Raw genomic sequence first — 24,373 nt, 5'->3', positions numbered from 1 at the left:
TCAGAGCTCAAGTGTGTTAGATGTGTCCAGGCCCTAGGGCTTACCTTGTACTTAAAAGAAAAAGGTGGAGACACTTTACCCCAGGAGATGATTTTAGGAAGCCAGCAGGAGACAAACAAGGACAAGAAATGAAACAGGAACCTTTGCTGGTAGCAGAGGAAGAGTAAATGAGGAAGGAGAAGGGGATCTGTGTGGATGCTCTGATTCAGGATTCCATCTGCCACCACACTGGAGAGCTAGACAGGTTCAGATTTCCCCAGGTGATTCTCTCCTTTCTGATCGTGTCCTCTGAAACTGTGGTTCACCTAAGTTCAGCCTGATCCCAGCTGTTGTGTGTTTACCTCTTCAGACTTTGAATAGAGGGTATTAGCATAACGTGTTCCCCCCCATCCAGAGTTCCCCCGGGAGAGACTGAATACATCAACACCTCCCACTGACTCATAGAGGTTGAGGAGAGTTGTTGACTTTAGGTTGAAAATATTGCTAAAATTAAATAATATGCCAGATTAAAAAAAAAAAAAGTTCCTTTGTCCATGGATTCACTTACAAAATTTTAAACTCACCAGAAACCAACCTTTGTTTGGAGAGGGAAATGAGGAAGGGAAACACTAAGATGTTAGTCGACACGTACAGGAAGAAAAAACAACAGTGAATAGAAGTACATGTATCCAGAAAGACCTTTCTGGGCCAGTGAACACACTCCAGGACAACCCAGGCAACCATAATATAGCATTGCTTTCCTAAAGCGATGAAGCCTATGTTTAAAATGTTGAGGTTATTTGCTTCCAATGGCAAATATCTCAGAGGATAATACCAAAGCTCCTGAGATCACAAACTTTCACATCTGACCTGAATTTATCCCCACCCAGTTTATAGCCACTTTGCCAACACAACATCTCTGATGTATCCTCATGTATGTTTGTGGCCAAAAAACAATAGCAGCCTCCTCAGCTCTCATTTTGCCAGGTCAAATCAGTGTTATGTAGAATCATAGGATAGTTCAGGTTGGAAAAGACCTTCGAGATCACAAAGTCCAACCTCAACCTAACCATACTACCCTAACTCTACTGAAGATTTCTCTTTTTCCTGATCCTCCATCGTGTGTTCTAGAATCTTTAAAGTCATTTAGTCCAACGAGCAGTCGTCAGTTGCTCTTGTTTGGACGATCAAAAATCTGCAGGAGTCCATGCAAGGTTTGAGCTTATCTTAACCAGAGGCGTGCAGACTGCTTCATTGCTGTTGCGTGGGCCTAGTTTGATGTACCCCATAAGATTTTTTTAATAATTGACTTCTTTTAAAAGACATTGCACGCAGACTGATTTTTTAAAAGCTGAGGGCTTTTTTTTGCCTGATGTCTAACTGAAAAAGGAGGATTTCTGGCTCTAAGTCCTGAATTGAAGGGCTTTATTTTGCTATTTTCATTTTGCCGCTTACAAGATCAGGTGTTTCTTGCTTGCTATGTAATACTGCATCTAGACTTGGCTGCAATGACAGTGCTTCCCTTTCTCAGTAGCAGATTTCATCAGAGCACACCCATTTCTCAGAGAGACATTTTGTTCAACAAATGTGATTCCAAAAGTTGTCCTTAGATTGATGTGAACCTCTTTCAAATCTGATAGAAACTGTTGACAATACCCTTTTTCATCTTCTCTTTAGACTGTTTCGATGGAATTTCCATTTACTATTTAAACTTCTATGTTCTTCTTAACTGAAGACATTCCACGTGATGTGTTATCAAAGGCTTAACTGAACTCTGTACATTTGGGATCACCTTCATATCCTTTATTTGTCCATGTTCATTGCAGGGAGTTGGACTAGATGACCTTTATTGGTTCCTTTCAACTCAAAAGATTCTATTATTCTATCTAAAAATACTTCCCTTTTTCTATTATTTTTATCTCAGCAAGACGTAAATTCATGGGAAGCTCATTTTTCTATTGTTATTGAATCCTCTGATCAATTACTTCTTCACCACTTTTAGTGGGAACTCACTTTAATTTACTATACTTAGAATGCTTACTTTCTCTAATCCATACCGTCCATGGTTGCATTTCTAACTCCTATATTCTCTTTATTGGCATAGCTGAAAAAGATTCTTCTTTCTATTTTAATAACTCGTCAAGGAACAGATTGAACCCTTCTTGAAGATGCATGCTTTTCCCAGAGCCTGAATGATCAGTCTATTTTATTGTTGTTGTACTATTTTATCTTGTTCTTTCAAGATTCACTGATTTCTATTCTACAGGATTATTTTTTGTTGTCTGTTTTCGTGTTCCTTTTCCATGAGATTCAGATTTTTCACATTCAGAAAAGTCTAGCCTTCCTCTGCTCTTCCTTATCCATGCGTAGCACTCATTGTTGCCATTTAAAAACTGCAAAATATTTGTCTGAGAATGAAGGAGTTGGGGTACAAACTGAAAGACCTTGAACTGTGTGCTCAGAATATGAAATGAAACATTTAAACTATTTGGTAAAATTGGTAGGAGAAAAGAATGGGAGGTTTTCTTCCTAAGCAAGGATAGAGATGAAGAAAAAAGGGAAATATTTACTGTATATACATTAAAGGTGTGAAAGGCTAGAAAGCAACTAAAATGGATTTGGGTTTTTTTGTCAAAGTAACTTGATAGGAAGCACAGAAGGAGGGGCAGAGCCTGTTCTCAATAGATACTGAGGTGTAGACTTGAAAGGAGACAGCAAATTCTACATGATTACAAGACAGAAAGTTTTTGGAAGAGCCATGCTGTTATGCAAGTATAGAGTTTCCTGTCTCTCTATCTACCTACCTAACTATATGTTCAGGAAACTTATTACTAAATGCCATCACTGAAAGATTTCATCACGAAAATGTTATTGAGCATATTCACTTCTTGCAAGGAAATGCTGTACACAAACAGCCATGGTATAGTTAAAAGGTGAGGAAAACTTTATTGAGAAAGTTCTTTCTTTGCTCATCATCTCGTGTGTTTTGCAAGTATATACTGGTTTATGACTGTATGGTTCAGTCATACGTAAATTATCCTAAAAGACAATAACGCTATTATATTCTAGCAATACATTGCTTTCAAGTGACCTCTTTACATCCCTGTTTCAATCCTAACTTGGAAATCCTTTTACTTGCTAGACATAAATTCCCAGCCCTGCGCAGCCACAAGCTCTTTGTTTAGAAGATAAAGGAATGAATCACTTTAGAAATGCTCAAGTGGTTTACAATATGCAATGAAAAATAGACATTGTGTTTAAAATAGATGGCTGTACAGTGTATTTTTTTTTTAATAAAATTGTGTTTTGCAACTCATATCCCATAGAGGACAGCAAGCTGACAGCAACAGAAACATGAATCCAGGGTGAGTCAGGGTCAGTTCAGTTTCAGTACGTGGATCACTCCAACCCCTCTGAGAACTGTACTGTTCAGGAACTTATACACCAGGAAAAAAAAAAAATCCCTGTGAGTGTGTGTATGAATCCTCATCCCCAGGACATAACAACTAATTTTTTGTCCATTGGCTCATTTGTTTATAGCACGTCCTGGATGGCTCTGTCACATGCCTTCCTGCTTTGAGGCCACCAGGTTGTAGGGTACGTGCCCTCCCTGCTGGAGTAGTTCTTCCCTCTGCAGCACAGGGAGGTTCACGGTAGGGTTAGGGGAGATGTGAGCCTGGTGTCAGGTCACCATGACACGGTGTCAGGCAGCACAGACCTCGTCTTGTTCTACAGGTCCCAGTAAAACAGCACCTCCAGGCCCTGAGATTTATTATTGGAGGTTATTAATTCCTCAGGTTGTGAAAATAAGGGATAACAAACAGATCCTGGCATGCTTTGTTCATTCTTTCTCTCTCCTGCCTATTCCCTCCCTGTTCGTGTGCTTCCTGAGCACAAGAAAAAGGTTAAAAGCACGAATCCTAAAGTTTCAGAAACTTTGGAAGTCAGGGATAATTCAGTGTGCAGTCCGGATCTTGGGAGAGTTGCCTTCAGTGCCTTGTCCATAAACTGTGTGTGGTCTCCGTGAAGTCATTGAAAGTCCAGATTTTTCCACCTAGCTGTTCTGCCTGAGCTGGGAGCCTAGGATGTAGGAGGAGATTCACTACAACTCTGTAGAGCATTTGAAAAGCAAGGTGACAAGGCAGGACGACGGGCTGGATTTCCCATGTGACAAGCAGAGAGGGGTTGAGTAGCTCCAAAGGTAAGACTGGGGCATAGGGTGGTGTAAATCCCACCTTGGTGCTCACCAGTGCTGAGTCAGCTGTTGTTCTTTTCCTAGTTTTTGGACAGGCTGCACAGGGAGGTGGTGGGGTCACTGTCCCTCAAAGTGCTCCAGAACAGTGGAGGTGTTGTGGCACTGAGGGACATGGTCAGTGGGGGTGACCTGGGGTTTGGACTGATGATCTTAGAGGCCTTCCCTGACCTTAATGATTCTGTGATTCTACCTGATGTGGAGGATTGACCTGAGCTGGTAGGATTACAGTGGTAGCTGAGAACAGTGTGGGTACTAGGAACAAGCACCAGATCCAAAACTCCTGGACCAGCTCCAGGAAAAAACCAAAACCAGTCGAGCACGGCACTCAACAACGGTGTTTCCAGATCTACTGTGACAGATCTGTCTGTGATGCAACAGAGACAACAAAAAACCTCTGCTTCATCCTGGCATTGAGCAATACAACATTCTCTAAAAGTTCTGATCAGGAAAGAAACTCAAAAGACAACACCAGCTTGGTTTTTGCACACTTTTCCTGTGGCTCATTAGACACTCTGCCTGACAGCTCAAGGGAGCACCTTCACATTGTCATTTAATGGTACAAAGTGCCCATCTGAAGAGCAGCTCTTTCAAGGGAGCTACATTCCATCATCAAGCCTCATTTTTGCTTTCTGTGTGGCAAGTGCCCAAAGCTGTCACAGGTTTAGCAGCAAACTGCATTTACATTGAACTCCCCATGATCTAACCGCAGAGTATTGCTAGCAAACCTTTTCTTGCAAACCTAGCTCAGCTTGTCTCACTTCTACACGCACTCTGTGCATGGCTAAGATGTCATCCTCACCTCCAGATGATTCTGGGGGGGGGACAAGACTTCTAGCCAGAATGAAATCAGATCAGCCACTTCCTGTAATCCTACATGTGTCTCTGCTTAAGGCTAGTGATGCTGATAGATCACTGTGGTGGCATCCAGGTGTGAGACACTGTTGTGTCCCCCGCTGCTCACACATGCTTCCAGTGTGGTAGGATTATGTGCAATTGCATGTTCTGTAATTTATCCTCTGGCAAAATCTAGAATAGACACTTAGGAAAAATTAAAGGAAAGACCAAAATTGTGTCATAAGGTCCGTCATACAGAAAAATCTATTTTGGTTTCTTTTCATTTTGGAGAACTAGGCTTTAGGATGAAAAACCTCATACTGTTCATCTGGCATCTCTCCTTATCATGCCAATTTAAAGTGAGTCACTGTAGTCCTCTCTGAATATCCTCCCAGCTCCTGGAAATTGCCAAGCACAGCAGAAAATGTGAGACATTGTAGAAAGAAAAATAATGATGAAAAAAGAGCTCTCTGATATCCCCAGATGACACAAGACAAATCACATTTATGAACTGAACAAGGGACGTAAAGAAGGAAGGGAGGGAATGGCTTCATTCACTGGTCCTAAAACCCAGGCTGAATCCTGAAGAAACCCCTTCTGAGTTATGAAAACACAGAGTAGACATTCATTCTGGTGGTGTTTCTGCCTCCACCCTCTCCATTTACACATGCTTTGGTGTTACTGCAGTCTTCTAGGATCAGACACAGAGTCACCACATCTCCGGAGAGCACTTCACTTTCCATTTGCCTTGAGCCAGCCATTATGGATTTGTGAGTTTTGGAACCTGAGATCTTGCCTAAAGGGCTCTGAATAAGTGCCACACTGAATCCTTTTGCCTAATAACATTTTTGCTTTGTTCAAACTAGACACGTCGGAACCAGCCTTCCACAGCCTGCTTGGGTTGTGTCTACATTGCAAAGAGAAGCAAAGCACCTAGGTCACCAAACCAGCACTGAGCCCAATTGGTGCCTCCAAACGGTGCTGTAAAGAGGCCTAAGATTGTTCCTTGCACGAGTATTCCACACACAGATCTCAGCCTAACACATGCTACAAAAGCAGGAATCCCACTCGATTACTTCACTTGTGCATTGTGCCTTTGTCCTCCCTCTCTCTGTAGACCACAAGTCGACTGAAAAGTCATCTGAGCAAAACCAGAAGTCTTGACTACACCTATCTTCATGCACTTATTATCCCTGCTATTGATAGAGTAACAGAATTGCTTGCAGACTTGCAGCAAAAATACTCTCGCTGCTACAGAGAGGGAACATCCCCATGGTCCAGCACAGGGGAACAGCAGAGCACGGGCTGGGAAATGACACACAGTCTTGGTGGTGATGCTTCACACATGCCTGCCTCGTCAAAGCACTGTATCTTCTAAGCAATTGTTCTGGACTCATCTGTGATGTTTCTTTCACGGTTGGGAAATACTCTCAGAAAAGGCAAAAGTGTATATTCTGGGGTAACAGCCACTAGCTCCTGACTCAACTTTCTTAGAGCAAATAGTTGTTCTTTCCCAGAAAACTGGGGTCAGTATGATTTTTTTTTTCCTCCCAGAAGCAACATATGAGTGCTGTCAGCATTTTCTTTGTACGACAGAACAATGAAGGAAACATTTGATTTTTCTTGTAATTTTCAGCTTTGCTGACCAGATACAATCCTTATCCCTTTTGACTGCTACTCTTTTTAATTAGATGTCAAATATGTCTCAATGTAACAACACAGACAAATCATGAATGGCAAAATAAGATACTGAGATATTTCAGATGTCCTGAAAGGGGTTTATACATTTGTAAGGAATGAAATGTGAGCTATTTCTAATGGCCTGTGTGCCATCTGTATTAAATACAGATGAACTAGAAGAACATAGTGAAGATGAGTGGGCATGGTGTGGAAGAGCTGGGGTTGGACTGGATGATCTTAGAGGTCTTTTCCAACCTTAATGACTCTATAGACATTGACACAGAAACCTTTTGTCAAAGTTATCTTTCTCCTGCTCTGAATCAGCATCGTGTAGGATTAGTGCTATGAAGTGGTAAATGATAAGGAGTGGTGAGATCCAAATAAGCCATTCATCTTTTTGTTGTGCCATCCTGCATACACATTATTTTTTTCCTCTGTAAAGACAGAGTTGCTGTTCACCTTACCTGTGGAAGGGGTCAGTCCGATCACAAGACAGAACTGCCATCGATACTTCGTGCATCACGTTTCACAGACCTGAAGATCTGAGTGGGAAAAGCAACCATAACTTCTCCAAACAAATTGTTCATTCATTCTCTGTGTCAGTTATTGAGGCTAAAATGGCCATCCCTATGCATGGGCCTGCTCCAGTGTGCAGTTTGTATAGGATCAGACCTGCTTAGATGAAAGTATGGAAATTTAATGACCTGGATGCAACATGTCTTTAAGATCCCTTCCAAGCTAAGCCATTTTCTTGCCATTGTATCTCATGAATGCTCTGTCAACAGTTATATTTATGAAGAAAGTTGGAGTCTTCCTGTTTCTGACAGGCTTTTTTATCTTATCTTGCAAGAAAAGGTCTTTTCTTTGGGTGACAAGGTGACCTGCCCGTAAACCGTTGACAAGGACAAAGTTTACTTGGTTAAGTCACCATGCTTCTGCCACAAACAAAATAGAATCAGTCCAAGTGGAGTCACTCAAAAGGAGGAGGGCTCAATGGGTCTCAGTGGGTGACAGCAGCATGCAAGAGGTCTCTGGGGCAGAGGATGTCACTCAGCCTCCAGGATAGACTGCCTGCCCTTAAACTCCTAACTCAGGTCTTCTGCATCTGATTTATTGCTGTACCTTCATCACTTACCTGAAGTGCAAGCTAAAGTTACAAGTACAAAAGGATATATGCTGCTAAAGCCAATACAAACTTACTTTTTTAATTAATCAAGAGGACTCCTAACTTAATGACCCACTCTGGGGAAGAGTATTCCATTTATCCATTCTGACTGAAAACACAGATTTCCTCAAACAGCAGAAGCAAAGAAAGATATATATATTAAACCTAATATTATTGTCTCTTTCTCAGTCTCTGACTGTCAGTTTGAAAACTATTTTACTCAGAACCTTGATTTTTATAGAGGAACGAACCCATGTCTTTTTTTTTCCCTATAGGAGCCTACGTATTTTGTTCTATAGGATCTGTAAAGGTTGCAACAGCAAAGAGACCAGCACGAGCAAGGATGTGTTACAAAAGAAGGAAAACAAATGCTCACCTGTCTCCAAAGATCTAGGCTTGTAGGGAAGAAACTCAAAAAAAGGAAGAATCTCCAAAAACAAATCCTTACTTAGTGGCAGTCAGCCCTTAAATGAGGTCTAAGGGGGGGGGGGGGGGGGGGGGGGGGGGGGGTGCATGCTGGCTCCACCCCTTCTTGTCATACAGGTGGATCACCTTCACCTGTGCTCCCAGGGCTGACCAGATCTTTCCTTCAGGAGCTCATTCAAAGCCTGAAAGGCTGTGACTCAGCAGTTCCCGTACAGGACCTCACATCTTTTTTTCTATAGGATCCCACCTCTGTCTCATATTTCGTACAAAACAGAGAGACATCAATTAAAACATGAAATAATAATAATGATATCCCTAGTGGAGTGAACGGACAATGAACAGTGACCGTATCCCAGCCGTGTGTGATATGGGAGACAAAATTTTGAGGGGAATCATTTGCTGCTTGCCAGTTTACCTCGATGAAGGAATTTCCTGATGTCTCTCTTCCTATACTGGCCCCATGCCAATGGGCACTGGGCAATCTGTGGGATACAGATTGCCTCTGAATTTTGGGAAGTTGCCCCTTGCTTCTCCTTTTGCTATCTGCAAAGTGCTGCTGATTGCACCTCATAGAGGGGGTTACAGGGAGCTGAGACGATGTGTGTAAAATGCTTGGGCTCTAAGTGCTTGTTATTATTAGATAAACATTCTGAAAAGCTCATTCGTATAAACATCTGCATTGTTACTTAGGAAATTCCTTTGAAGTGAATAGCACTCAGCCGCTCATTATGACAAACGTCGTCATGTGGGATGACCTCTTTTTGCTCCCAGAAAGCAATTGGACCCTGCAAAGGGACCATGAGGGAACCTCAGCTCCCAAGGGCATTTCCAGGTATGGGCTTTATCTCCATTCTTTCCTTTGGAGTGAAGGAGAAAGAGGCACCAAGTGGTTATAGCAGTTGATGTCAGGGATAAATTTGTGTTGTCTCCAACTTGAACACATATCCGTGTCCAGCAACTTGTTTAACAGATTTAGGTAGCATCTCCAAGAAACTTCTCTGTTAAAAATCCAAACTTGTCCTTAGTTGCCATTTGGCTCGTGGCTACTGTCCACTTCTGGGGTTTAACTGAAAGGCTCCTTAAAATAATTACAGAAATACATTTGTAAAGTAACTTCTCTGGGCCCTTTACTACCCTCCAAATGTCCTGGATGAGCTGGATCTCCACAGCTCAAATGCTGGATGGAGGCTGTTCTCCACGTGAGTTTTTCCATTTGGGTTATTCTGAGTATTGTTTACTTTTCCTCCTTGATTCCTTCCTATTGGGAGCACATGGGATCTGTTTTTCTGACCCAGTCTGGATGTGCTGTTGCCCCTCTTATCCTTGCACTGGGGTTACACAGTTCATCGTAAAAAAAAAAAAAAAAGAAAACAAATTAGATGCTGATGTATTCTTGTTTGTTTTCAAGGGTGATGCACAGAGCTCCATAAATAAGCTCTTGTTTCAAGATGACCCAGAAGATTTCAGGCAGAGCTAGAAGACAGCATCTCCCAAAGGCACAAAAATATGTGAAGAAGCCAAAGTAATGAAATAGGTGAGGTATCTTGTGCTGTAAATTCCCAATAAGATTGACTGGGAGAACTCATGGACTCTGAAAAGATTTCACGATTTAGTTGAGGGATGCTCTAAGGAGAGCTCAGATTTGAGGGAAAATTGTAGGAGAATAACTTGGGTTTTTGGATTTTTACCTGTGGGCCATGGATAATTGGGGTTGGTGATTTAATCCTAAGCAGGCCTCAGCGTGAAGAAAAAACAGCTTTGTCTGCAGCACACAGATCTCTACGTGCCAGACTCCTGTGGGGAGCCACTTCTCCGCTGGAAATTCTCCATAAGGTGAGAAAAAATGGAAAAGCAGGCAACCCCTTCTGGTCCCATTTGCTCAGAGTTCTCCTTACCCTGAGACTCACTTGGAAGATGCATGTGCTCAGGTTCTTCATAGCAGAGAGCAGAAGTCACATCCTCTGTCCCCGAAGCATTGCATCCAATCTGGCTGAGGGAAGACCCCTGTGCTCACCCCCAGTTTCAAGAACAAGCAAAGGACTTCTGGTTCCCTGCAGTAGAGGGCAGCAATGACACACACACACACAATAGCCACTTAATGACAAATGGCTTTGGAAAAAAAAAAATTATATATGTGTATGTATGTATGTAACATGCCTTAAAAAAAGAAATGTTGGTAAAGGGGAAAGCTCGACTCTGCTATAATAAGTTCTAAGGTCAAGGCTTTTCTTTATTTTTGCAGTGAGTGATTTCATTAACATCCAAAACAGTGGAAGGAAAGTAACAGCAGAGATTGCTGGAAAGGGGATGTAGCACTGCTGGCACTGAAATGGAGTGAATCCCTGCACCCATGGGCTGCAACAGGAATCCTCGAGTCCTTGTTGCCTCCCAACAGGAATCCTTATGTCTTGATGCTTCCCAAAGAGAAACCTTTTCAGTTTGCACAGATAGTTGGGCAATAGGTACCAGCACAAAGTGGGCACCAAGCTTGAATGCCCTGGTATGAATGATGGCACAGAGCAAGTGCAGGGCAATAGGGAACCAAACTGGCACTGCAGCTACACCTGACAACTCTGCTGGGAAAAAGCCAGAGATAATTTTCTGGCCTGGACATCCAACCATGCAGATATTCTTCTGGATCACTGGGCCATCTGATGGCCTTTTCTCATCTCTTTATTTCCCGCTTTTGGGATAGGAAGCAATACCTGTGAAATCCTCTCACTGAGATCATGACATGGGAGTGGTGTCTGAGAACTGGAAGGAAGCTAATGTCACCCTTAGCTTCCAAAAATACAAGAAGGAGAATCTGCAGAGAACCGACACCTCTGTATATAAATATATTCTATAGTGAGGGTGATTTAGCACTGGACCAGGTTACCTAGGGAAGCTATGGAGTTTCCATCCAGGAGACATTCAAAACCTGGCAGTGTTTGTCCCAAGCAATGGGCTGGAATTGACCCTACTTTGATCAGGAGGGTTGGTCTTCATGATGGCCAGACTTTCATTCCAACCTTTTTGTGATTCTGTTATATGGATAAAACCTGAAAGGACTTTGTTGCTTCAATCTGCCCCAGCAACAAACCACTACAGCAACTTGGAATGGAACACTCAGTTTTCCCTGAAGACATGGCTTCTAGTTCAGCTTCTAGGACGAGTACTAAGAGAGGGAACTTCCAGCTTCTGGCTGCTGCATTTAGGAAAAGTCTCTTCATTTATCTTTTCTGTTTTCAAGTGGACATCCCCACTTAACTTCCACTGTAGTTGTAGGCTTAGGTGTATGTTCTACATCAGATCTTTCCAGCCCCTCACCATTTCAGATCTCTGTAAACACTCCTACTGAGTTATGTCACCCATTTGATGAAGTAGGACGCAGAGCATCACTTTGGTACATTGTTTGGAGACACAGCACTTGGATTGGTTGTTCTAGATGTTGTACTTTCTACAGCTCAAGTGAGAAAAGTCCATGGGTAACCACAGATCTTTAAACTGCAGCTTGAAAATAAACTGTTCAACTCATCTATCATTTGATAACCTTGAATAATTTTCAGAGTTAAACTTCTCACCTGTTTTCTGCAACTTTATACACAGACATATTTGTGGAGCTCACCTTCCTCCTTTCATTCTAGCCAGCTATTCTAGTCAGAGCACCCATCTCTCTCAATACATATATTTTTATCCATTTAATCATTAAATCATTCATGCCTTTGCAATAGTTAGGTATTGCTCCATCTGTCCATTGTGCTTTGCAGTAGTCTAATCTTACTGAGGTTCAACAATTTTCAGGGCCTGAGGTATCCAGTTCCAAAAGACTGGCTTTTTAAACAGAACATCACAATTCTGCTTGAAATTAAGAAGGAAAAGAAGGAAATCTCACCATGCAGAGAATTGGCATCTACAACATGCCCTATAAATGTATTCATGGAGGAGGTCTTCCAACCTTCGAACAGGTTGCCAGACCATCTGACCTAAGCTGGGACGACTGAGCAGAAGAATTTGAGGAGGTCTATCAATGTTGCTCTTTCGCATACAAGTTTTATTGTATTGTCAACACATTCCTGATGCCTTTCAAGATGAATGCACATTTTCCAGATTTGATTTCCTCTCGGCTTCTTTTGTGGCTTCTTAGTTCAACTGTGCGAGGAAAAGGAAACTAAATTAAATTTAAGCAGCTCGGAGCTCTGCAAGGGATGGTGCTCGGGGTGTGTTGGCTCCCATCCGCATCTGGACAGGCGCCGCTGATTCATGCATATGAACAAGGAGGTGACAATCATTTATTTCAGAAGCCCAGCCATTCATTGCAGAAGGCTTGTGCCCCCCTCCTGTTCCTCCAGTGCCCCCCCCCCCCCCCCATCAGAATAATAATACATGATTGAGGGAATCATATTCTCAGAAAAGAGGGTCGGAAATGGTTCTGTTGCTCTTCGGCAAACTTTCAAATAAAATAAGAACTTTCTATTATTAACCATCATTATGGTACGGAATTTTCCCACACTGAGCAGAGAAAATAGCTTGAGAGGGATTCAGTTTCAGAGAGTGTCACAGGAGGCCATGCAGCCCAACAGGTTAGACACTGCAAAAACTTGGAAAAACCAGCATCTATTCCTGACTGCTCCAGTGATGACTTCCTCAGTGTCCCATATATTATCTGAGCTCCTGGACCCTTTAAGTTAGAAGTTACCTCCCAGTGGCATCTATCTTGAGTACGTCAGCAGTATTCCCCTGCAGTTTTAACAAATGCACGAAAAAAGTGAGGATCTTACACAGATTCTCTTGAAGAGAGGTGGTAGAGGTGATGTCTTTTTATGTTCTTCCACCTTCAAGTGTGGGAACGTAGAGTGGTCTTCTCTTGAATGACGTGGGTTACCAGGTTTTAGTGGAGTAAGTGCTGAAGATCTCTTCCAGAGACTGATGGATGGATGGATGGATGGATGGATGGATGGATGGATGGATGGATGGAAGGAAGGAAGGAAAGGAAGCTATGGCTTCCTTGGTATAGCAATGGGATAGGTATAAGGAGTGAAGAAGGATACATTTCTGTGGGATCCTCTTGTTAAAATGTTGGCAGTGCTTCACTGAGTTTAGGACAGGAAGTGATGAATATTTCACTCAATGGAAACCACATAGGGGATTTGAGCTGCTTCGAATATATTTGCCATACCTCCTACCAGCTCTCTAGACATAACAGGAAACTGAACGTTTTATGAATGTGCAAACCTACCTGTCTATAAATAATAAAGAATAAATTTAGCACGGAGTTAAAAGGGGCAAAGCAGGTTGGAAATGTTACTGATCTCTATCCAAAGCAATAAACCCTCATGCATTGTCTACTAGGATATTGCTGTACCTCTCCAGAACATGATCATTCCTGTAGGTTAAGCAAATCACAGGCCTGGCTGGAGGGTGGTATGGAAACTGCAAGAGTTCTAGGTACTGTGTTGGATGGGGATCTCCATGACATACAAGAGAGAGGAATTAATTCCCAAGATCTCTGGATGGGAGGAAAGGCAACAAACTTGGGTGAAGGACAGTGAGGACTTCCCATCCTGGGCCGTGTCTACAAGGAAAAATAGATGTGCAGCTCCAGGTTCATGTATTTTCCTGATACTTGGGAATGTCTTCACACCACATTGTGCACCTTACTATGTGCCTGTGCCATGGATATCGGTGCTATAGTCATAGTGGCAAGGTGGCACAATCCCCAGGGTCATGATTTTAGTGAATAAGTGCTATTAAAGAAGAAAATGTTTCCTTTTCTTATGGAGATATTTTCCTTGAACTGCAACTCTCCTTGTCCCTTTAGTTGGTTATAGAGCTCTATGATGCTTTTCCTTCTAAATAAAAGCAGTGCTAGGGCAGGGGGCTTGGCCAACTCTGAGTTCACTCCAGTCCTGGCTGCTCTGGAAAGCTGGGTAACATCTGTCTCTCTTCTCTGGACTGTATTTTGGAAACGCCCTCAACAAAAAGAAAAGCCTGAATACCTTTTCAATCAGTGATGGAGCTTGAAGCACTTCCTGTCCCTGTACTTTGCAGTGTGCTTCTTCTCTATAACTCTTCCCTGTAGAAAACAAAGAAAAAAAGAAAAAAAAAACACAAAGCACAAAACACCAAACCAAATCAAACAACAACAAAAAAAATTCAGATTTTCTCCTCAGAGTTGGATAAGAAAATACAGGTGCTAGACAGTTTCCAAGCAGCAATAGCATTTTCACTTTGAGTGCGATGCTGGAAAATCTTGAAGTGTATGTTTGACCTTTCAATTTGGGAATAACCTCACTGAAATGAACACTGAAATGAAGCCTGAAGCTGCATGCTCTCAAAAACAGGGTCAATATCTTCCCAAATGTTTGCAGGACAGCACGTCTTCTCTGTGAGCTGCTTCCCCAAATAGGGAGGGAGATTCACCAAAGGCCTTGTTGGAAAGACTGCTTGGTATTTATGCCAGAGAGTTTCTAAATGAATGGGGCAGATGACAGAGAGACCGTGAAGTGGAAATAAGGCTCTGATGCTGCTTTCATTGGTAAAAGAATGTGTGTTAAATCTGGTTATCCAAGCATCCTTCCAAGAGCTATAGCCAATATACACCAAGGAAAGAGCCTAAGAGAAGAGCAGGATCTAATGATAACTGTTCAAAATATCCTGTGCATCTCTGAGTACGATTGAGCAGAATTTCTGTATCCAGATACCTGAGAAATCAGGAGGCAATTAGACGTCCCTGAGTGAAGTCCTTTCAAACGTTTCCCATGGTCCTGGGAGAATGGATGGGCAGACACTGATGGTCAAGGAGCAAGACCTCCTAGCAGAAAGCATCTTCCCTTTCCCTGGAATGATCAATGAAGAAATCACTATTCCCCTGGCACATTTAGTCCTTGGCCTATCATCTGTGCTGAATTTTCTCCCCGAATCTGACAGTGCTCATTGGGAACCCATCAGTAGCATCGTGATTCTTCCAGGCACGAAAAGGAAAGGACAGCTTTGGGTCAAGAAAATATGTGCTCACTCAGAAGTCTGTGAATTGTCCACATACAGCAGAGATGTTGGTTAAAGTTAAGCATCTGCCCAACATCTTGGCTGGGTTTAGGTCACATTGCTGATGAACAGTTTATTTCATGAATTCCTCTCTGTCAATTAGCCATTAACAAAGGGCGCGTATATTCGGATACAAATATAAATAGGTTCTAAGATTTGTATAAATGAACATGTACCCCCAAATATTCATTATTCAAAAGCATTTACTAATGTATTTTCAGATTAATTCCTGGTATTTGGATCACTGCCACTATTAATACTGGGCTGCCTTTAAGTTTAATAGTAGAATTATATTTTAAGATATATGTTCTCTGAAGCCGATTTAATGTTTTTTTAATGTTGAGATTTCTTTACAATTGCTTTAAAAATGACCTTTCGACCAAAGAGAAAATGCAAGAATAATTTTTCCTTTTATTTCTGGGCAACACAATAAAATGTTTAGATGAGAAAGAAAGACATGAATACCCCCCAAAAACTAAAATCTTTCAGTATATATATTTTACCGTGTTTTCAGCAAGAATTTTTAATTTGAATGTGTTGAAACACCACATTCTTTATTCCAAAGACTGTTTTTTTTTAAACAGTTTTTGATGTGTGACATAGCTGTTATTTTACGAGAAACCTGAAACATTTCGCTGGAAATTTTTCCTGGAGAAAAAACAAAAGTTCAGTTTTCATACTCTCGCACTCACACGCACCAATGGTATTTTTCATTCATCCAGCCCTGGTCTTCACTCTGGATCTCCCGTTGGAAGTGAACAGCCTAGGGACAAAACAAATTAGCTGAGCTAATAAAGCAGTTCAGATGAACACACCAGGAAACGTCCCTTTCTCTCATTCATCAGCTCCTACTTGAGGTAGTCTGTGGTAATGCTTAGACTCTAAGACTTTCAGAGCAGGGCATGAGCATCATCCAGTTGAGATTCAGATGAGAGAAGGAGAGCTGGGGGGGATTAGCTGCTCCCTTGTCAAAGACCATCACCTTCAAAGCTTGGCCAAGACTCAAGAGCTGTCATGAATTGTCCCATGGGACCCGGTCTGCTGGTGAGGTCAATCACATCCTTCCCACAAACCATTCTGCTCAGACTCTTCCTATCACAGTGGTGCCTTCCAGTCCAATCTGACGGCAACGCTAGAAGGGAAAGTCATGGGGAATGTCTCACTGATGTGTATTTATAGCGATACTCGAGCTGGGCTGTGGTCACCCCAGTGCTGGGAGCGTGATGATAGTAAGAAAGGAATGTGTCCAGGAGAAAAGGGTGGCTCACAAACAGATGGAGGGAGCCCACAGACCCAAAATCTAGCAACACTCAGCAAAAAAAACATTACCACATGGACAAAGATCTGTCTCCCCCCTCACCTCATCATCACTCACATTCCTCACATACAAGGTGCTATTGTTTTCCAGCCCTTGATTTACTCTTCCTAAGAGTGCTGCTGTCTGCAATTAGATGTCAAGAAAACGTGGCTTTGATACTTACTGTCCCTCCACAAATTACCCCTTTCTTTCCAGAAACATCTCTCCCAAGTAGGATTCCCCCAGCAGATGCTTGCATTTCTATTCCCTCTTTCCTGTACCCCCAGATGCAGAACTTGAGACACGCCAGGGTTTCTGATGGATTTGGATCCTTTATCAAAGATGATACATTTGGTTATACAATAGCAGGGGAGTATAGGGAAGGAAGGAACAGAGATTTCTAGTTTATATTTTCAGCAAACTCCCTGTGCTGAAGGAACATCTTCTGCATTACAGTGTGCAGTGGGTTGCAGGGATCTAAGATCTGTATCTGCCTTAAGACACTGAGTATGCCTTTGAATTAACACCCACTTCTCCAGGTCTCTGTTCTCAAAAGGACAGGGAAGTTTCTGGATCCGGGTTTCAAGTTTCCTTTCCAACTTAAGTACACAAAATGGGTTATTCCATAGCAAAGCACTTGTCCTGGGCTGGCTGAAACATCCGTCCTATGATCAAATTAATGACAGATTGGTTTTGGTCATTATTCTGGCCCATCTTGCACAGTCCTCGTTGGAAGGTTGTCTTTTATTTCCAGTTAGCACAGACGCAGACAATAACTCAGCACACACAGTGCTGGTGAGTTAGGTTTTTGGCTCATTGCCCTTGGCAGGTACTGTCAGGATTACTTGTGCCTCACGACCTCTTCTACCCAAAGACCCAAAGGATTGGGATTTGCAGGTGAGCGAATGATGTTGTAAATTTGGAGATAGACACCGCTTCTCGCTCATGGGCAGATCCTTCTGCTAGCTTCAAAGTGGACCATTATTACAAATCAGATTCGCAAGGTTCCTCAAGATTCCCAGACAAAACTCTGTGGAATTCATAATTTTAGTACCTGGTAGTTAGCCAAGTCATCGTTCCAAGAGCCGCTCTTTTTAGTTAGGCATGTTCCATTTGTTTATTTACTAACCTTTTAATAGACACATAAACATTTCACCCATTGTCCCTGTCGATTAAGGCCAGATGGGATGACCTTATCACAGCACAGATGATGCTGCATCTTTTCCGTCGCTTTGTTTACCGTGTATTTTGGAAAGACATCAAGCTCTGATTTAAAGACTTGCAAAGAAGGTGGCATACTCATTAACAAAATTTCAAGTGATTAAGCGATCTCTCCATTAAAAACCTGCAAAATCGTTTTGTATTCTGAACATAGCTGAAGTGATAGAGTTTGTCAGGTTTTTTAACTTAAATGGAAAACACCCAGTTGGTGATTTGCAACTTAGCAGAAGCAAAGGCGTTCATTTCTATGAAGAGATCCTGCTTTGTTGTTACTGGCATGTTAAACATATTAAGTAGACACATTCTGGAAATATGCTTTTGATCAGAATAGTGATGATATAAGATAAACCTTTCTTACAGAGCAGTTGAGCTGGTTAGGACATGTCTTTTATTCCATGAATGTCATTAGAAGCAAAGAATTCTAGTTTTCATCAAAATATTTAGCTTATGTCAAAACTTCAAGTGTTGGAGAGGTTTTGGTGAAAAAAAAAGAAAAACAAACCTTTCCCATTTTTTGGCAAAAAGAAAAAATGTTGGGGGGAAGAAAACTAAAACTTTCAGTAATAGTAAAAAAGTCAGCTTTTTACATCTATAATTTTCCAATGGAAACTTAAAAGCTGTCAAAGATTCGTGTGTCAGTGGAAATTTTCTCTCTGATGAAAATCAATGCTTTGTCAAGGCAGATGTCCACAGAGAGCATTCGGACCAACTGCTTTCAGTCATTTGGGGCCTCTTGCAATCAGACCTGCTCACTTTTTGAGGGTGTTTCTGTTTCATGGTTGTACATTTCCAGGAGGAAATGAGGACCTAACAGATCTGCGGCTTATGGGTATGCATGGGAGGACATGGGTGCTGCTGTGTTACACAGGTTCAAGAGCAAACCTTGTCCCCATCCCCATTTATAATTCAGGATCAGAGGTGTATTCAGGTCACGTGTTGCAGATTGAATAGACCATGCATAGATCACGAGGAAAGGAACCATGAGATGATGAAGATAAGTAGGAAGTCTAAAGCTTAGTTAGAAGTAGGAAAGAGCTATTTCCTTCATGCAGCCCTCACTGCTTTGAGGATGCTTTGCTCTGTCTCCTGTATTACATATTGAAGTGTAAATGGTGGGGAGCAAATGCTTCCATGTGCAAGGATGAGTTCCTACCCCATGAGTGCCTACATACATTGAAAGGGCCTTCCTATTTATGTCTGCATTCCCTAGTAACCCTCTTACTTATTAACCATTACCAATAAGCCTAGAAAAGGAGGAAGAGAGCCTGAAAACTTGTGAAGATATGCAGCCAGATGTAGGGAGGGTACCCCTGAAGGAAAGGCTGCAATGTAAACTTGCCCCTTATTAGTCACCAGAGAATCCACAGAGGAGCTCACCCTCCAGACATAAATCCACAGCACACTGAGCCAGAGGGCTGCGTGTTGCTTATAAATAACAGCTCTTGTTGCAGCAGTAATTTGAGCAGCGGGAAAGCAGAGGCATGCTATGACTGCACTTGTTCTCTGCAGAGAAGACATAAATCCACATCTTCTGGTCTGCGTAACAGCACAACGCACAGCAAGCACCAAGAATGGCTCCGGCAGTAAATCACGGCCGGCTTCCAGCTGCTGTTGCTTCAGTGAATTTTGCTGAGCAGTTTGTGCTAGGCTGCGTGTAGCAGTGTTGTCCCTAGAGGATGGAGGTGCAAAGGGTCAGGCCTCCTTTTGGGGGGAAGCAGGAGACACAGAACCCTGGCTTTACATTGGGATGGAAGGATCTAGAGAAATGTTCCCATCGTAGTATGAATGGTCATTACTTTGTGATAATTGCTGTTTCAGGAGGGTAAAAGTACTTCAGGTGTCAGGGAGATGTCTCTATTTAGAAGCATAGAATCATTAAGGTTGGAAAGGACCTCTAGGATTCCCAATCCCAATCCATCCCCACTGTGCCCACTGGCCATGTCCTCAAGTGCCACATCTCCAACCTCCAGCGACGGTGACCCCACCACTTCCCTGGGCAGCCTATTCCAGTGCCTGATGGTTCTTTTGGGGAAGAAATATTTCCTAATATCCAACCTGATCCTCCCCTGGTGCATCCCGAGGCCATCAACTCTTGCCCCAGTAGATGGAGGTAGGAAGGTGGAGCAGCCCTGTCCTTCTGGGCTGGCACCTGGAGGATACATTGAATCTCTCAGGGCAGCCACGATGCATCTTCATGCTTTTGGATTTTAACTGTAGCAGCCTTCCTCTTGGAGCTAAGCGACGCCCTCAGGCGATTTCCAAATTACTTGCTCATCTTCAATGTAAGATAGTTTCATTTTTGAGGGAATTAATTGTTCTCCCTATCAGGAGTGGGTCAGCAAGTTCGTATGTTTGGTTTGTATGACAGTGAACAATGGACATTAGGAACATCTGTATATACCAAGAATAAAAGGAAGTAATTCCTTTCAATATCTAAAGGGGGTTGTAAGAAAGAAAGGGACAGACTCTTTAGCAGAGTCTGCTGAGATAGGATAAGGGGAAATGGCTTCAGAATAAAAGAGGGGAGATTTATATTGGATATAAGGAAATTGTTTTTCACACTAAGGGTAGTGAGGCACTGGCACAGGTTGTCCAGAGAGGTGGTGGACTCCCCATCCCTGGAGACATTCAGGTCAGGCAGGATGGGGCTCTGAGCGCCTGATGGAGCTGTGGGTGTCCCTGTTCATCGCAGGGAGCAGGGCCAGTTGGCCTTTAATGGTCCATTGCCACTCAAACCACTCTATGATTCTGCAACTCTATGATTTGTGATTCAATTCACTTCTTGGGGAAGGCGTGAAGTTTCTGTCACTGGAGGATTTTAGAAAGGAGGCAAATAGCCATACATGTCTGCCAAAATTTGTCCAAAGAAGCTAGTCTTAGCTAAGGACAAAGCTCTTGAACAAGGTAACCCCTGAAGAGCCTTCCAGACCTTTCATTTATCTTATGTTATTTGAGGGCCATGTGCCTTCCTGCAGAACCACCCACAGGCCAGGTTCCTTCTCTTACACTAGTGCAGGCACTCTGAAGGTAATCTCTATCCTAAAGGATTTACATACTAAAAAGATACCTCTCCGAGGCATAGGAAGAAATGACTGAGCAAAAATCATAAAGCAAATCAAGAGACAGAAAGAGGAATTGGCTTCAGGGCTGCTGACCCCTAATCCGTGGTGACCAGGCCCTATTGTTAACTTTGTGTATCCTTGGTCTTTCACATGCCACTTCGTTCAGCCCAGGAATGGTAAAAGGCATTTCTAATGGGGCACAATTTTGTTGCCAAATGAATTCCTCCCTGCTGCAAATAACCCTTTGATTTGGGGAAAGGAGCAAGCTATTAGCGAGCCTCAGGCAAGTGCTTCAAGGAGAAAAAAAAGGCAACAAAGGCTGAAGCTGGCCTGAGTTCAATAGCAGCAATTAAGAGCAGCTATTTGCAGGCAGGGTGAGTGTGAGGTAAAGTCCTGCACTGGGTCGTTGTGCAACCCAGGTTATTTCTCCTGAACTGGCCTTGTGGAAACATTGACCATGATGCTTGCACGGTGCAGACTTCCCAGCTCATGCCAGGGGCCTCTGCTGCAACCACAGGTTCTCCTTGTTTATGCAACTGCAACTGTCATAAACATTTCTGAGTGCAATGGTTTACCTTGACACTCCGATTTTCTCTGCAATAAATGTTGACCTTTCCTGCTTTCAATTACCAGTTAACGTTGTGTTGGGTATAGTGTGTGCATGTTGTGGGTTCTGTAAGTGTCATAACCTCTTTAGACTTCAATGAATGAACAAGAAGCCATTCCCTGGTGTCTCCTCCAGAGCTCACGAGAGGAAGCAAACAGAGCTGTATGGTCATTCTGAGGATACTCCTGATTGGATCTGCATGCGTGCATACACCATGCACTGTGACCAGAAATGCTCTGCCAGCTCCCACCTGCTTTCTCTTCTGAGAACTTCACCCGTGTGGTTCATGGCCACTGGACTCTGGTGCATCCCACAGCCACTATGCCTTGAGCAACAGCCAGCACAGACTCCAAATAATCCAGGATTAATGTCTGCTGATATCAGTTGTACTGGGGGTTGGAAAGAAACAGCCAGAGCCTCCCTAGTTCAGGACAGATTCCAAAGGAGGGAAGAAAATAAAAAAGGAAAAAAGGATAAAGGAAGAAAGGGAAAAGGAAAAGAAAAGGAAAGGAGAAAAGAGAAAAGAGAAAAGAGAAAAGAGAAAGGAGAGGAGAGGAGAGGAGAGGAGAGGAGAGGAGAGGAGAGGAGAGGAGAGGAGAGGAGAGGAGAGGAGAGGAGAGGAGAGGAGAGGAGAGGAGAGGAGAGGAGAGGAGAGGAGAGGAGAGGAGAGGAGAGGAGAGGAGAGGAGAGGAGAGGAGAGGAGAGGAGAGAGAGGAGAGGAGAGGAGAGGAGAGGAGAGGAGAGGAGAGGAGAGGAGAGGAGAGGAGAGGAGAGGAGAGGAGAGGAGAGGAGAGGAGAGGAGAGGAGAGGAGAGGAGAGGAGAGGAGAGGAGAGGAGAGGAGAGGAGAGGAGAGGAGAGGAGAGGAGAGGAGAGGAGAGGAGAGGAGAGGAGAGGAGAGGAGAGGAGAGGAGAGGAGAGGAGAGGAGAGGAGAGGAGAGGAGAGGAGAGGAGAGGAGAGGAGAGGAGAGGAGAGGAGAGGAGAGGAGAGGAGAGGAGAGGAGAGGAGAGGAGAGGAGAGGAGAGGAGAGGAGAGGAGAGGAGAGGAGAGGAGAGGAGAGGAGAGGAGAGGAGAGGAGAGGAGAGGAGAGGAGAGAAGAGAAGAGAAGAGAAGAGAAGAGAAGAGAAGAGAAGAGAAGAGAAGAGAAGAGAAGAGAAGAGAAGAGAAGAGAAGAGAAGAGAAGAGAAGAGAAGAGAAGAGAAGAGAAGAGAAGAGAAGAAAAGAAAAAGTGGAAGAAGAAAAAGAAAGTGGAAGTGGAAGAAGAAAAATCTTGTATCTTCTTCCACTATTCTTACCAGTATTATAATACTGCCACTAGAAATTCTGCTAACTTCTACACTTCTATGAACAACATTTTATAAACTCAATAATATATTTATCAAATTTTATCTCTATTTATCTGAGCTTCTACATGGACAGGAGAATCCTCTTCATGACTGGCTTTTAGCTGCTGAAGGAGCAGCCATCAAAGAAAGATTGTCCTCAGTATTTGGTGGAAAACTTCTACAAGAACCTTGGGAAAGCTGACCAAAGCTCCCCTCTGCCTGCTAATCTCCTTGGGGATAAAAGGATGGAAAATCAGGCAATGGAACATTTATGGCTTAATTTCCATAGTTTGGATGACATCCAGTGAGGAGAACATGATACACAGCATTGTAAAAACAGAAGGTGAGAGAAAGAAAAAGAAAGAAGCGAGTCATTGTATAATAAAAAAGGCATGGTCAAAGAAATGAAATATCAAGCAGCCTGGCAGGATTTCAGCATAGTGGGTTAACAGAACATAGCAATAATCAACTCAAAGCAAGCAGCTTGGCACGGGAGGAAATCGAGCAAGTGAAGTGGTGGACGGGGATATGGTAATGAGGACTGATGTGGTAAAACACCAGGAAAACCCTCTCTTGAGGGGGCACAGGCAGCAATTTTCCTGTGGCTGAAGTAGCTGACGGAGTACCAAAAGGCGATGCCAAAGCATTGTAGGTCAGGGAGGAACAGAAAAGCGAGAGGCAGGGTAAGTGAGAAGCAACCAAATACAAACACAGAGAGGAAGCCGAGGCTTTGAGGGAGAAGATAAGGGCAGCCAAAAGGCACTCTGGATAAGCAGCATAAAAATGTGCTTCTACCAACGTTTCAGGAGAAAAAGGAGGCACAGGGCGCAAGTGACTCAGACAGCTGAAATACCATGCCCTTTTTATAACCCTCCATCAGTGAGGGAAAGAAACAAACAAAAATTAAGCAAAAAAGATTTTTTTTTCTTTTTAAGAAAAAGATGTTTGAACAATTCAGAATCAACCTGCAAAAATATCTGTTGGTCTGAAAGAGCTAGAAAAATATGTGGAAAATGGGATGAGATGCAAACTGGACGGTGCCAGGTGATACAGATCTGGGAATGCAATAGTTACTAGTGAGCAAATCTTATGGACCACCTTGCAGAAATGAGTTGAGAACAGGGAGTTTGGAAGAAACAAAGGTTGTGCCAGACTTTCAAACAATCACAAGAATTGCACTCCTGGTAATTACCATCCTGGAAATGGTAGCTTCCAACTCAAGTACAATAATTGAATAAGTATGAAGGGAAAGGAGTTAGGAGCGAGCCTGAAGGTGGAGCCTGACCACTGAGGCTGAACATCAAGAAAGTCTTCCTGGAAATAAAAAAAATATTAGCTTATGGAATAACCATCTCATAAATACGATGTGAGAGCCCTTTGGCTGACAATTTTCACCTACAGGAGGTAGAGAACAGAAATCCAAGGAACAGGTCTGCACTAGCATGGAGATGGATTGTAATGACTCTGCAATGCTTTTATTTCTGTTTGATGGTTGGA

The sequence above is a fragment of the Cyrtonyx montezumae genome, unplaced genomic scaffold (genome assembly GCF_038088225.1).
Source record: "Cyrtonyx montezumae isolate F1298 unplaced genomic scaffold, pur_monq_1.0 scaffold_2, whole genome shotgun sequence".
Lineage (NCBI taxonomy): Eukaryota > Metazoa > Chordata > Aves > Galliformes > Odontophoridae > Cyrtonyx > Cyrtonyx montezumae.
The sequence above is the reverse complement of the archived record's forward strand: the minus strand, read 5'-3'. Positions refer to the sequence as shown.